General features: G+C 43.9%; 1 long non-coding RNA gene across 1 annotated transcript; it reads left to right on the forward strand.

Moving 5' to 3' along the window:
• The first annotated feature begins 1069 nt into the window (after positions 1–1069).
• LOC138664576 (uncharacterized) lies at positions 1070–15026 on the forward strand. The gene is made up of 3 exons (XR_011318365.1): positions 1070–1126; positions 2729–2884; positions 14012–15026. It is a non-coding gene; the product is annotated as an uncharacterized lncRNA (long non-coding RNA).
• The last annotated feature ends 1487 nt before the right edge of the window (positions 15027–16513 follow it).

Genomic DNA, 16513 nt, shown 5'->3' on the forward strand with positions numbered 1-16513 from the left:
GCAAAATCTCATCTTGTGGGGTATCCTTGATCATGAGGAAGGTGAGAGATCAGCCTAAAACTACACAGGGATAACTTCTTAATGATCTCAAGGCAGCTGGGACCACAGTCACCAAGAAAACCATTGGTAACACATTACGCCATAAAGGTTTAAAATCCTGCAGTGCCCGCAAGGTCCCACTGCTAAAGAAGGCACATGTGCGGGCCCATCAAGTTTGCCAATGAACACCTGGATGATTCTGTGAGCGATTTGGAGAAGGTGCTGTGGTCAGATGAGACAGCAAAACAATGATCCGATGCATACTACTAGAGAAAGTGGCCTAGTCAAAGCCCAGACCTTAATACAATTTAGAGTCTGTGGTCAGACTTGGAGATTGCAGCTCACCAGAGGAAACCATCTAACTTGAAGGAACTGGAGCAGTTTTGCCTCGAGGAATGGGCAAAAATCCCAGTGGCAAGATGTGGAAAGCTCATAGAGACTTATCCAAAGCGACTTGCAGCTGTAATTGCCTCAAAAGGAGTAGTGACTTTAGCGGGGTGGATAGTTATGCACACTGAAGTTTTCTGTTATTTTGTCATATTTTTTAACTGCTTCACAAAAAAAGAAAACCAAATGTTCACAGTTGTAGGCATGTCCTGTTCATGAACTGATGCAAACCATAAAAAATTATAGTGAAATTCCATACAACAAAGTTGGAAAAATTACATCGGTATGCGTGTGGGACTTAAAGGGAAGGTGCCGTGATTTTAATTTTTGTATTAATAATTATTGATTATACAATCAATTATTTTTAATACAAAATTAAATTAACTACTTTAATAGTTTTTTATTTATTGACATTTGTGTGTGCCACTGGGGGCTGCCATTTTGACTAGTGGGGGTGTGTGTGTCTGGGAACGACACTTGCACTCCTCACTTACGGCACACATGGACATAGGAGCCAACAGTCGGACCCCGACCGCATCACTTACATTGAGGCCGCTTCTCCTGCCTCTCAGCTGTGACCTGGACACGCCCACTGGGCTGCTACGTCACAGCTGTGAGAGGAGATCGCGGCCATTTTGTTTGCTGTGGGCTGCGAGGACAGAAGATGTTGAGGAGAAGCTGCTGGGAGCGAGGGTTTGGGGTAAGTATCTGCAGCATTAGCAGTGATCACAGCCTGTACTTATTACAGTACAGGCTGCGCTCACTGCCGACCTGCCCTGTGTTGCTGAAAGCTTCCTCCCTCAGTCCAGGGGCAGGAAATCCCCCAGCAGCAGCAGTGTGTCTCCCTGTACATGGAGCGTTATGTGTGCAGCACTGATCTGTGGCAACACTTCATCACCCCACACAGTGACTGTCCCTGTAGATTGCAGCCTGGAGTCTGAAGCCCCATGATTCTCTGCAGCAGGGGATCCCTCCTGGTTACAAGGGGCGGCACCCAGGCTGGCCTGTAATGGTTAACCCTTCCCTGCCTGCAGCTGTGCATGGTGCAGGGGGATCAGTGTGCAGGCAGGCAGCAGCCTGGGGGCTTCACCTATGGATCAGGTGGGAGGTCTGCACAGTGTAAAGAGGTGGGCACAGTAATAGTGTTCTAACATTTGGGCTATGGTTGGCACAAGGAAGCAGACCCAGGGGGTGATGACACTCAGCAAGCTCTAGCTGCTGTGTCACTACAAGTCCCAGCATGCCAGGACTGAGCTCCTAAGTGTTGTAGTCCTGCAGCTCCTCAGGTCTCCTGCCTGATCGTCCTACTATACAGTGCAGAGCAGAGGGCAGGTGGTCTGAGACTAGTGATCCAGGGAGCAGAAGAGGAAAGACTGAGACTGAGCCCTGACACCCACCCTAAGCTCACTGACCCACCCCATGCCCCCTGACACCCATCTCCTGCTCCCTGAAACCCACCTCAATCTCACCGACACCCCAAGCCTGCTGTCTTTCAGGACAAGCTGTGAGGATCGTCACCAGGGGCGTACATACAAATCATAGGGCGACATAGCATAAGGTCTAATTGCCCCCCCCCCCAAAAAAAAAATAAAAAATAAATAATTGTGGGGGTCACAGAAGGGCATAGCTCACAACTTTCCTGCCTTTACATAATAAATATACCGCCATATATATTTATTACATAATACTGCCATATAGGTCATACATAATGCCGCCAGATATATCTATTACATAATACTGTAATATGGACGGAACGTAATGTTGCCATATATATATTTTTTGCATACTGCTGCCATATAGATCAAACATGATGCCACCATATAATGTATATTTTTTACATAATGCTGCCATATAGACCACACTTGATGCCGCTAATTATTATGTGTGACCTGTATGATGGCATTATGTGTGATCTATATGACAGTATTATATGTAATATGTATGGTTGTATTATGTTTGATCAGTATGGTGCAATAATATAAGAACTATATGACGGGATTATATGAGAACTGTATTGTGGGATTATGTGTGATCTATCTATGTGGCAGTATTATGTGAGAATTATATGGTGGTTTTATGTGTGATCTACATGGCGGTATTATGTGTGATCTGTATGTCAGTATTATATTCAGAAAGCGGACCCATTCTAGGGTGGTTCTGGCTGAGCACCTGCACGCGGGTCTGGGGTAATAGAGGGGACAGCATGACCTCCAGTTAGGTGTAGTCAGGGGAAGGCTGGTGAGGCAGCTGAAGAGAGGGGTCTCATTTTTATTGTTACTATATGGCTACATTTCCTTCCCAGCGTCACCCTGGACTGCGCCTGTCACCTCGCTTTCACACATCGCCAGGACAGGATCTGAGGAGGGGAATGGGGTCTGCATGCAAAGTCTGGATCAGAACAGGCCGTCAATCCTCAGAAATGTTTCCTGGATTTCTGTGGAGCAGACGGTCCATCCATGTGTATAAAAGACAGCGCTCTATGTACAATCCCTGGCTGCTCCGCGCACCAAACAGGGGGCCCCTATAGACCAGCACACTGCTCTCCTGAAATACTCTGTGCTGCTGTCACCCTGCTCCCTCCACCACATATCTCCCAGAATCCTTGCTGCCTGCCATGGTGACTGTCTACTTGTCAGTATAAGGCTGCTTTCACACTAGCGTCGGTACGGGCCTTTCACAGTGCGTCGTACTGACGCATGCTGTGAAAGAAATGCCCAACGTGGGCAGCGGAAGCAGTCTTGCGACGCTTCCGTTGCCCCATTGTAAGGTCTGGGCATGAGGGGGCGGAGTTTCGGCCGTGCATGCGCGGTTGAAAATGGTGGACTCGACGCACAAACGTTACATGCGTCGGTAATGTTAGTCTATGGGGAAAAACGCATCCTGCAGACAACTTTGCAGGATGCGTTTTTTCTCCTGAATGACGCATTGCACCGTACAGCCAAAATCGCTAGTGTGAAAGTAGCCTAAGGTTTGCCGTCCACGCTCAGTATTTGGTCAGTATTTTACCTCAGTATTTGTAAGCCAAATCCAGGAGTGGGTGATAAATGCAGAAGTGGTGCATATGTTTCTATTATACTTTTCCTCTATTTGTTCCACTCCTGGTTTTGGCTTACAAATACTGAGGTAAAATACTGACCAAATACTGCTAGTGTGACGGCAGCCATACTCTGCAGTCACCAACAAAATGGCTGCTCACTGGGTCCCTGAATCTCATCCTCTCTAATCCCTTAGCAAACACCCAGAAGGGGAGGAGACATCACACAGGTCAGCAGACTCCGCCCATAATTACTGCAGTGCTGTAATGTGAGCTATTTGTACACTAGGTTTTTCTGAAATTTCAGCATCTGCTCCCCCTAGTGTTGAAAAGTGGAAATTCCAAAACTTTTCAAATTATTTTTCATATTTTACTAAATTATAAACAAATGATAATATTTTTTAAGAAAATGTAATCATTAATTCTTTACATTTTTACAATTTCTGAAAAAAAATTTTTTTTTATGGCACCTTCCCTTTAACTTCTATTTTCAGATTGCTGGCTTTTTTGCTTGGATGGTCTGTGTGTAGAATGCTAGCAGGTGCGTAGGATTCAGTGACACACAGGAGGCAGAGCAAGGGTTAACAGGTACTTTTATATAGAACAATAGTAAGTCAAGCAGGGGGTACAAGAATAAAGGTAACAACAATTAAACTTATCAGTCTCTGGGCCTTGGTGGAAGGTGGCTGGAAGATCCCTCGTTGTACACAGTCCAGTGGTCACAGCCTCAGGAGCAGGCCGGTTCTCAGTGGGCACCGCAGGTATATGGCTGAGCGGTGCCTCCGTGCTGGTCAGCGGAATGGTGCTATGCACTCTGTACTGGTCACTGTACAGTGCGGAGGTCTCTCTGACCGGTGTGTCGTCAGTCGGGATGGACTTGCTAACCGGGTATGATGGCATGGATAGCTGGCGTGGGTAAGTTGAGAGGGAGTCAACCATCTCAGTGTTCACACTCTGGTTCCCCACAAAAAGCCCTGTCTTCCCACGCACACGGCCATTTAAGTCAGACCCGCCCCCACCAGTCAGGTGTCCTGAACTGCTCCGGTCAGAAATCTCTTCCCCTCGGAATAATGGTGACAGTCCCGACAGTTCCAGCCCAGACATACAAGAGGCACCGTTAGCCTGGTCCATCTCCCTACATGTGCATGATCAGGAGGGAGAATATGTGCAGGTGGAGTGAGCAGGCATGTCCGATGAATAGGAATTTTCTGCTTTGTCCTTGGCACCACAGGATACTTTTAACAATTATGTCCTTTACAATTTTTTAGCAAATAAAATTATTACTAAAATCAGTCTTAGACTGTAGATTTTATTTGACAGATCCCACTGATCTTATTTCCAATAATTTAATGGTTCCATATGTTGTATTTGAGATTTATCAAAATTGTTTTCTTTATGAGAGATGTCTAGCAGCCTTTTATACACCCTTGAAGTTCAAATATGCATACACTTGAATCAAAAGAGCAAGTTAAAATGGCTTTCCAGCACTGTCTACAATATTATTGGCGTAGCCTAAATTTCCCCATAGACAGTTGCACCTATCGATATTGTTGGGTTCGGCTGACACTTCAATGTATAAAGGAGTTTGGAGCACCTGATTGTCGGGGAGAGATGCTAGTCGCGTATGTCTGACTTCAGACTGCTAATTGCTTTGTTTCTCTTGTGGATAAGCCACAGACAGAGATGTCTGTTGGCTTCTTTCTCATAAACAAGGCAAGAGATCATTCGAATGAGTGCTCCTATGTATGGGAGGGATGGTTTTCGGTGGTTTTCTCGTAGACAAAGCAGAAGCTCTGTTGAACAAGCACTCCTATGAATGGTAAGGATGGCTGAGATGGCTGTCGATTGAATGATCAGCTGAAGTATTGTTTAACTGACAGCCATCTAATGTGTATGAGCGTCTTTAGGATACACCATCAATATCTAATTTTGTAGGGGCTGACTTCCAACACCCCTGGTGATCAGCTTAAAGGAGGGATTACAGAATTTCATTTTTTGTTTGCCATGCACACCAGCACAAAGAAGCTCAGTTCGTTTCACATGAACTGGACTGATTTGCAATACAAACCGCAAATGTACATCACTGTGCATGGTGACAGTCCTTTAGCAGATCAGCAAAAGAGCTCAGATACCCAATTCTAACAATCAAAAATCTGTAGCATATCATATATATGATTTTTCTCCCGACTATATGTACAGATAGTTCATTTGGTTTGATTCCTGACCTGGTTATAATTACAAACATGCATGTTTATGACAAAGGTAATGGTTAGTTGAATGAGCTTTTAGCCATAAGCTACATTAAATCAATTACAAACTTTACGCTACCATTATACAATTTTACCATAAAGTTGCTATTTTCATTGGGACTCGTCCTAAGTAAATTTGTGGTCTGCAGAGTGTCCTGCATAGATGAGGCTCAAGGAAACAACACTCATTCTGAGGATAGTGAGGGAAGAGTCTCACTTTTGTCTATTGTACATGGATGTGACCTAATGCTCCAAGCCAACTGTTCTGCTTATGGATCTAGATGACCAATTACCGTAAGCTGATGTGAAGCATCTAGTAGTGGGTTGGGTTGCCTTGAAGCCAATTTTTTTCCTGCAGTTTTCCTACAGTATGACATTGAATGCTATACATACTATATCACAGGAGATCTGCCACATCCAACTTGGCCTAGTGTGACAAAAGCTAAAACATAGTTTCACACTAGGTAATTAAACCAACTTCTAACCACATTGATTGACCGTGTTACTTGGCCTGAGACCCGAACACTAGAATCTAGTTCATTTTGGCCATCCATATTTCCCCCAGATGAACAATGATCCTGCTGCTCAGCTGTGTTTCCGACATCTTCTTCACTGAAAGTATAACGTGACGGATGACTACTGTCAAGACTATCACCTCTGGGTCATCTTTCTGGACACCATCTAAACCAGTAACTCTCCCAGACCTTGGTTCAGGTCTGTCTTTCTGCAGATTTAGAAGTGACCTCTATTAACCTCACCAGTGACAGCAGACATATTTACTTTGCACTAATTAAGTTTGTACAGAGAGATTTCAGAAGACTTCATAATAGTTATCCGTTGTCATGATGAACAGATGTCCACTTATGTGAAAGATTCGTCCTCTATTTGGAAACTTGTGAGTTTGCAATTGTCAAACTACTGTCTGCATAATAAAATTTCACAATATTTTCAGCTCCTCACTAGTGTTGAGCATTCCGATACTGCAAATATTGGGTATCAGCTGATATTCGCTGTATCGAAATTCCGATACTGAGTTCCGATATTTTTGCGATATCGGATACCGGAATCGGAAGTTTCCATAGTGCAATGATGCACTATAATGAAGTGTGGGCGGTGCGTGGGCGGAGACTGCATGTGTGTGGGCGGGGTCTGTGCGTGCCTGCCGGGGCTCTGTGCTTGCCTGCCGGGGCTCTGTGCGGTCTGCCGGGGCTCTGTGCGGCCTGCCGGGGCTCTGTGCGTGCCTGCTGGGGCTCTGTGCGTGCCTTCCGGGGCTCTGTGCGCGCCTGCCGGGGCTCTGTGCGCACCTGCCGGGGCTCTGTGCAGCCTGCCGGGACTCTGTGCGTGCCTGCCGGGGCTCTGTGCGGCCTGCCAGGGCTCTGTGTGGCCTGCCGGGGCTCTGTGCGGCCTGCCGGGGCTCTGTGCGTGCCTGCCGGGGCTCTGTGTGGCCTGCCGGGGCTCTGTGCGGCCTGCCGGGGCTTTGTGCGGGCCTGCTGGGTTTCTGTGCGGGCTGCCGGGGGTCTGTGCGGGCCTGCCCGGGCTCTGTGCGGGCTGCCAGGGGTGAGTGCAGGCATAGTCCGATGGGACTACAAGTCCCATCGGACAATGCCTGCAACAGTGACAGTGATTGACACATTAGCCAATGATGGGACAGTAGTAGTCCCATCATCCGGCTAATGAGTTGAATGTAAAAAAACAAAACAACATACATACTACATACATACAACATACTACATACATACTACATCCATACTACATACATATATACTACATCCATACTACATACATACTACATACATACATACTACATACATACATACATACATACTACATACGTACTACATACATATATACTACATACATACTACATACATACTACACAGATACATACATACTACATACATACTACATACAATACATACATACATGCAGTACATTAAACATAGAGTACATACTCACCATTACTTGTCACTTTGTTCCCCAGAAGCCAGTGTCATCTGTAAAAAAGATTAAAATAACAAACAAACAATATACTCCCTGATCTGCAGAAATCCACAAGTGTCCCACGATGATCTCCCATGGAGAACGGCAGCATCAGCTGATGCGAACGCTCTCCAGGGGCTCCAGGAATACAATGACGGGAGGAAGGTATCCTTCCGCACTGTATTCCTCCGCCGCTGTAAAAAAAATAGTCCCTAGTCTCACTTTTGGCATTGCTGTGTGAGAAATTTTTCCACGCAGCAATTGCCATAAAGTGAGACTTTGAACTAAAGTATGTCACCCGATGTCACTGTTCTATAGGGGAGATCGTCGTGGGACACTTAATTGGACTACGGCGGACAGGTAGTATACGGTTTATTATTTTATGTTTCTTGCAGGCGCTGAAGTATGGTAAGTATGGTTAAATGAAGAATATTAAAATACTTTTTTCCTAATGTGTGCGTGTTTTATTAACCCTTTCCTACTAGTGGATTAATAATGGATAGGTGTCTTATTGACGCCTCTCCGTTATTAACCCGCCTTAATGTCACCTTACAATAGCAAGGTGACATTAACCCCTTATTACCCCATATCCCACCTCTACACAGGTGTGGAAAGAGAGGGGCTAAGTGCCGGAATTGGCGCATCTTACAGATGCGCCATTTCTGGGGCGGCTGCGGACTGGTATTTGTAGCCGGGGGGGCCAATATCCATGGCCCATCTCTAGGCTATGAATATCAGCCCGCAGCTGTCTGCGTAGCGTTTCTGGCTATAAAATATAGGGGGACCCCACGTCATTTTTTTGGGGGTCCCCCTATTTTAATAGCCAGTAAAGGCTACGCAGACAGCTACGCGGTGATATTCATAGCAGGCTACAAATATTGGCCCCCGGCCGTCGGCTTTCACCCTCTGGTGCAGAAAATTGCGCGGGAGCCCACGCCGTTTTTTTTTCCTTTTTTTTTTGAAAAATCGCATCCGCTGCCCATGTCATGCACAAATTTCACAACGTGCGTCGGTACGTCGGCCCGATGAATACCGACGGACCCGTACCGACGCAAGTGTGAAAGATTCCTTAAGGAGCGTTGAATTAAAAAAAAAAACGGCGTGGGCTCCCGCGCAATTTTCTGCACCAGAGGGGTAAAGCCGACGACCGGGGGCCAATATTTGTAGCCTGCTATGAAAATCAGCCCGCAGCTGTCTGCGTAACCTTTACTGGCTATTAAAATAGGGGGACGCCCCGGCTACAATACCATTCCGCAGCCGCCCCAGAAATGGCACATCTGTAAGATGCGCCAATTCCGGCACTTAGCCCCGCTCTTCCCACTCCCGTGTAGCGGTGGGATATGGGGTAATAAGGAGTTAATGTCACCTTGCTATTAAAAGGTGAAATTAAGCCGGGTTAATAATGGAGAGGCGTCAATAAGACGCCTATCCATTATTAATCCAATAGTAATAAAGGGTTAATAAAACACACACGTTAGGAAAAAAGTATTTAAATATTCTTCATTCAACCATACTTACCATACTTCACGCCTGCAAAAAACGTAAAATAGCGGGTGATGGCACTGCTTTATAGGACCCTAAGTGACACACTGACAGGAGACAATGGCTCCTGCAGTTCATCACTGAGAGGTTACCTCAGGACAAAGTCTCACTTTGTAGCAATTGCTGCGTGGGAAAATTTCTCGCACAGCAATGCCAAAATTGAGACTAGGGACTATTTTTTTACAGCGATGGAGGAATACAGTGCGGAAGGTTACCTTCCTCCCGTCATTTGTGTTCCTGGAGCCCCTGGAGAGTGGTCACATCAGCTGATGCTGCCGTTCTCCACGGGAGATTGTCATGGGACACTCGTGAATTTCTGCGGACAGTGAGTATATTGGTTGTTTGTTATTTTAATATTTTTTACAAGTGACACTGGCTTCGGGGAACAAAGTGACAAGTGATGGTATGTACTCTACGTTATATGTACTGTATGTCTGTATGTATGTATTGTATGAATGTAATGTATGTAGTATGTATGTTGTATGCAAGTTTTTTTTTTGTTTTGTTTTTTTTACATTCAACACATTAGCCGGATGATGGGACTACTACTGTCCCATCATTGGCTAATGTTTCAATCACTGTCACTGTTGCAGACATCGTCCGATGCCTGCACAGACCCCCGGCAGCCCTCACAGAGCCCCGGCAAGCCCACACAGAGCCCCGGCAAGCCCGCACAGAGCCCCGGCAAGTCCGCACAGAGCCCCAGCAGGCAAGCACAGAGCCCCGGGAGGCACGCACAGAGCCCCAGCAGGCCGCACAGACCCCCGAGACGCCCGTACAGATCCTGCCCGCACACACAGACACGCACTGTGTCCGCCCACGCACCGTCCACACTCTTCCCCCCTCCGGAACAGGATGTAGAAGGACAGAAAGGACTTATTTACATTCCGATATTTGTGTCCCATTGACTTGCATTGGTATCGGGTATCGGTATCGGCAATATCCGATATTTTTTGGATATCGGCCAATCCAATCCGATACCGATACTTCTTGATATCGGAAGGTATCGCTCAACACTACTCCTCACATACCTAGAACTGTTATCTTAGAAAATGGGTCTTTAGTGTTTCACATGGAGCCCTTTATTTTTGGCGTATATGAATGTAGAACTCAATTGTTATAGATCAGTAAATGCCAAATAAGAGTTTCAATTCACATAATAGATTTTTTCATTTCAGTGATATTATCGACTGTGCTTACTTTAGGTAGCATTTATGTACTGTAGTTTGGCATGCGTCATTGTAATACTGGAAGAATTATAATAATATACATTTTTTTGTCCTATTAATGTTTATGGATGAGCCTACGGCCTGTGACAAGTTGGTAACTGTTTGTCCTCATGCAGCACACATTTATGGTCACAAAGTAATACTAACATTTACTAAGAGGCGAACTGTTGAAAAAGCCAATGCCCACTGGTCTCAAAAGATTGTTGTCCAACTTTACCTTAGCCAAGCAGAAGATTGTTTGGAAACTATATTAATTACATAAAGCAAAGTCAATGAACTGGAATATAAGTTGGTACGTATGCAGCATGTAAGTGCATGTTCACACTGGCCACTAAACAGACACAACCCAAGATAAAAAGAAAATGATCAAATACCCTGCAGTAAATAAATAGCAATAGTGCAATAACATAGGGTACTTAGTTAACATAACATTAACATTTTGATAAAAAATGTAAAAGCCATCCCACTACATCAAGGTGACCATATTCAGGATGGTCCCTCTAGTATAAAAACCTTACCATTTGTCTAATGACGTTTGTGTGAATAAGGGCTGAGAAGGACAGAGGCCCTGACTAATGGACACCAACTTGCAACTTGCATACGAACTGGTATTAGGTGGTTACTAGTTCCCCCTTCCGGTGTTAGTCCTTTAGACTTGCAACTTGCTTTGATTTACCTTTTCTTTTTTTTATGTCGAATAATTCTCTTCCTTTTTAGAATGGATAGTTTGTTATAAGTTGGCTAGGGGGTGACTTAGATACATAGATTCTTTATTTGTAGGTTGTGGCGGTCCTGATTATTATTTTTAATTTTGGATAATTTGATGTCTTTGATGGACATTCTGCATCAGGAAAAAAAAACATTTTTCCTTGTACTAATTTGGATTTCTTGGGGCAATTCCAAAAAATCAGGGAATATAGAATTTAGAGTCCCAGAGGAAAAATTACACCAGATTTGTTGAATTCTCGGTGAAATGTTAGCGCCAAGGAAAGTTTTGTTAAATCTGTAAACATTATTGGATATGCTGTTTTTTGCATCTAAAGTCTTTCCAATGGTCTTAAATTTTGCTACTAAGATGTATGTTCCAATGAGAAGTTTGAAATCACTTTACATTTACAGTTAGGTCCATATATATTTGGACAGAGACAACATTTTTCTAATTTTGGTTATAGACATTAAAATTAATTGTGGTAAACAAAACAATTCAGATGCAGGTGAAGTTCAGACTTTAAGCTTTCATTTGAGGTTATCCACATTAAAATTGGATGAAGGGTTTAGGAGTTCCAGCTCCTTAACATGTGCCACTCTGTTTTTAAAGGGACCAAAAGTAATTGGACAGATTAAATAATTTTAAATAAAATGTTCATTTCTAATACTTGGTTGAAAACCCTTTGTTGGCAATGACTGCTTGAAGTCTTGAACTCATGGACATACCAGACACTGTGTTTTCTCCTTTTTGATGCTCTGTCAGGCCTTCACTGCGGTGGTTTTCAGTTGCTGTTTGTTTGAGGGCCTTTCTGTGTGAAGTTTAGTCTTTAACAAGTGAAATGCTGCTCAATTGGGTTGAGATCAGGTGACTGACTTGGCCATTCAAGAATATTCTGCTTCTTTGCTTTAATAAACTCCTGGGTTGCTTTGGCTTTATGTTTTGGGTCATTGTCCATCTGTAGTATGAAATGACGACCAATCAGTTTGGCTGCATTTGGCTGGATCTGAGCACACAGTATGGCTCTGAATACCTCAGAATTCATTCGGCTGCTTCTGTCCTGTGTCACATCATCAATAAATACTAGTGACCCAGTGCCACTGGCAGCCATGCATGCCCAAGCCATCAAACTGCCTCCGCCGTGTTTTACAGATGATGTGGTATGCTTTGGATCATGAGCTGTACCACGCCTTCACCATACTTTTCTCTTTCCATCATTCTGGTAGAGGTTGATCTTGGTTTCATCTGTCCAAAGAACGTTCTTCCAGAACTGTGCTGGCTTTTTTAGATGTTTTTTTAGCAAAGTCTAGTCTAGCCTTTTTATTCTTGATGCTTATGAGTGGCTTGCACCGTGCAGTGAACCCTCTGTATTTATTTTCATGCAGTCTTCTCTTTATGGTAGATTTGGATATTGATTCGCCTACCTCCTGGAGAGTGTTGTTCACTTGGTTGGCTGTTGTGAAGGGGTTTCTCTTCACCATGGAGATTATTCTGCGATCATCCACCACTGTTGTCTTCCGTGGGCACCCAGGTTTTTTTTGCATTGATGAGTTCACCAGTGCTTTCTTTCTTTCTCAGGATGTGCCAAACTGTAGATTGTTCCACTCCTAATATTGTAGCAATTTCTCGGATGGGTTTTTTCTGTTTTCGCAGCTTAAGGATGGCTTGTTTCACCTGTATGGATAGCTCCTTTGACCGCATGTTTACTTCACAGCAAAACCTTCCAAATGCAGGCACCACACCTCAAATCAACTCCAGGCCTTTTATCTGCTTAATTGAGAATGACATAGCGAAGGGATTGCCCACACCTGTCCATGAAATAGCTTTGGAGTCAATTGTCCAATTACTTTTGGTCCTTTTTAAAACAGGGTGGCACATGTTAAAGAGCTGAAACTCCTAAACCCTTCATCCAATTTTAATGTGGATACCCTCAAATGAAAGCTGAAAGTCTGAACTTCAACTGCATCTGAATTGTTTTGTTTAAAATTCATTGTGGTAATGTCTATAACCAAAATTAGAAAAATGTTGTATCTGTCCAAATATATATGGACCTAACTGTATATAAGGTTAAAGAGGATTCTAAAATCTAGTTAGTTTTTTGTGCATTTTATTAGTCATTAGATATAGAAAAGCACAAAGCATGATATTATCATGTCTAGATTTTTCAAAAAATTCTTATCAGAGCTGTGGGTGCTATCCTGATATGGACTTTTGAGCTCATACTCATTTGCGAGAAAAACGGACAAATGCAATCCGATAAAAATTCGGATTGCACTCTGCCTAATGTTGTTTTACAATTCCCTGCTCATCTGAGATTTTTTTCTCATCTGAGATCGGACGGAGAAAAAAAAAAATCGCAGCATGCTCCGATTGACCATGTATATCAGATGAGACTCACTAATGCAAGTCAATGGGTGTGAGAAAGAAAATGGACCATGCATATGACATCCAAATTTCATCCTTAGAAAACGCACATATGTATTAAAAAGCCTGGAATATGAATTATGACAACCCAGGAAGGATACAAGGGATTTATAGATAGAAATAGGGATTTACAATAGAAACACGCCTCAACGGAAACCAGGAAGATGTCTAACATCATAAACATTGAGCTTATGATTGATCTGGTACATCAGCGTCTGGAATTGTGGGACAGCAGGGATGCAGAGTATGTGGACCCCAGTCGGATCCATGCAGCCTGTAGCGACATTTGCAACAAACTTTTTCCATTTTTTCATTTGTTTGTTGTGGAAAAAAAATATGTTGGTTTTTCACATTCATTTTTTTTAAATTATGATTTATCGTTCCAAAAATTATTTTTGCTCTTTTATTCCTCACATTACAGATCTATCAAGGGTAAAACGGGAACTACCACCAGTTTGGAGATGATGGAGGCCATTGACTTATCAGAAATGGAGGCCGTAAGTGGGGGACAAGAAAATGAGTCAGCGGAGACGACCATCACAACCCAGACTGTTGACACCTCCTCACAGTTACCCATCTTCCAGCGATGCAATTGGCGAAGGAGGGCCTCCCACACCATCAATTCTGATAGAGACATTAAAGTTGCTGTGACAGATGATAGTGAGGAGGATTTTTGCCACAGTCTAGCCCAAATTTTTTGCCAGGTCCCCTTTGGGTTGAGGCTGAGGACCAGGGCAGCAATACAAATTGTCTTGATTTCCGCCACACCACCAAATTGTCCAATGGCAGTTTTTAAATTCCTGGAAAGTTGGCAGATTTCTCAGGAAAACCTAAATTGGCCATTGGACCCCAAACAAGGTCCCTCAGCCCAGCCACTTGCCCCACAGCCTCCGCCTCCGGTGCTAGCCTCCCACCAGCCAGCAACACCATCTCCAGTGACCCCCAGCCAGAAGCCACAACCACCTCCACCAGTGGCCTCTAGCCAGAACCCACAACAACCTCCTCCAGTAACACTCATCCTCCATGCCAACAGTCTTGGCACTCCAAAACCCCCTCCCCACAATGACTCCAGCAACTATCTCTTTTTTGGGTTTGAATGTGGCCCCAAACCAAGAAGATACGGACCAATGTACTTCTTCATAGTAGGGATATTGTTCAGAGATGAGAGGCCAGACACATAATCCTCCAGAAACTCTGCAGGAGGGTAGTCTTTTTTCCGAAATCAGCTTCTTACCACAGACAAATGGCATCTTCCCAGCCTTTAGTCCCCCTCTGTCAGTTGCCCCATGTGTCAACTCCATTTGCTGCTCCTTCACCTTTTTGTACACCCAGTTCTGGCTCTGATTTGAGCCCCCCACCTTATTATAATTTTTTTTTCCTTTTGTAATTATTAGTTTTCTGCTTACGTATGAAGTTAATATGCATTATTTTTGTGTGTGTACAAATTGTGTAGTAAAATGTTATTTTGGTTCATAACATGGTCTTGTTGTCATAACTTGGTAAATCCAAAATAAAAGCAGGTTTAAATTTGGGCTGGGTATAGGTACCTTAGTTATTTTCATAAAGGGTACTTTATTTTTATTACACAAAATGTTTTTGTTTTAATATTTTTTCAAAAAAGGGAATCACCCATAACATTATTGTCACGGGTTTCAGCAACAGAGAAGAGCCAGAAGACCGCGGGGTCTGATTGCTCCTACTCTTGCGCTGAGAATAAGCACTTCTCCTTCATTTTCATTTTGTTTATTCCTTTTGGCAGAACAGGGGTTAATCGGCCATGTTGGAAAACTTTGAGCACTCAGCTGAGCTCAGTTAGCCACTCCCATCTCCTTTATAATCTGGGTCCTGATTCAAATCCATGTCAGAGCTAGCATTTGCTGCATGACTTAAGAGGAGAGGAGTTCATATGAGAAGGAATTCTGGAGGAGTTACCTGTGACTGCTGAGTAATTTGTAAGTGTGGTAATTCCTTTCCCTCTTCTACTTTTGTTCAGTCCCCTTCCTCCACTCCAAGTGCATTCCTCTGTTATATGTGAGTGAATATTTTGTGTGCCTGGTGTTTTCTCTTAACCCTCACTTGTGTTGCCTTGTTTGTCAGGGTGGTGTACTGCGGTGCACAGTAGTGCACCTCTTCCCTGGGTGGGGGAAGAGAACAGGCAGAAGGCTATCTCAGGAGATAAGGCAAGGGTGGTGGCTCCGGCATCTTCACCTTCAAAAGTATCCCGGTGAATAGAGCAATCTAAGGCGCCCCTTTGTGTCAGGGACAGGGATTGAGCCCCTGTGCCCGGGTCACCAGACAGCTGTGTCGTGACAATTATTAACCAGCTGAGGGAAAGAAAACAGCTGTGGACAGATGTTTATAGCTTGGAAAGGGGGTAATACACATGGAGCTTCCCAGGCTACTAATATCAGCTCACAACTGTATGCTTAGCCTTTATTAGTCCTTTCAGTAGGCTCATTATTATCACAGGCAGGACTACAATGACTACAGATAATAAATTTATACACTTCTGAAAACACATGGGAATTTTTCTGAATATTTTCTCACGCTCGAGTTCATATGAGTTTATGCCAGCAGGGGGCGCAGCACCGCAAGTCTACGATGCTACGTTCCCCTGCTTTCCATTAATTCCCCACTTTTTACAAGCAGGAGCAACAGCTGCATTAGCAGGCTCCTGGTTGTAAAATTATTTAACCCCTTCAGATGGATTTACAGCGTGGGTCGTGACTGAGCGCCGGAAAGGTATGGGATATTGTTGCTTTTTTCTTTTTTTTCTTTTACAGATCAAGGGTCTTCAGGCGGATTAAGCATACAATAAAAATTTTACAACCCCATGTGTGTTTTTATTTAATTAAAATACTTTATTCTTCATGTGTGTGTGTGTATTTACAGGTCTGCAAAAAAATTTTTCTCAAGAGCTGTT

The sequence above is a fragment of the Ranitomeya imitator genome, chromosome 2 (genome assembly GCF_032444005.1).
Source record: "Ranitomeya imitator isolate aRanImi1 chromosome 2, aRanImi1.pri, whole genome shotgun sequence".
Classification (NCBI taxonomy): Eukaryota; Metazoa; Chordata; class Amphibia; order Anura; family Dendrobatidae; genus Ranitomeya; species Ranitomeya imitator.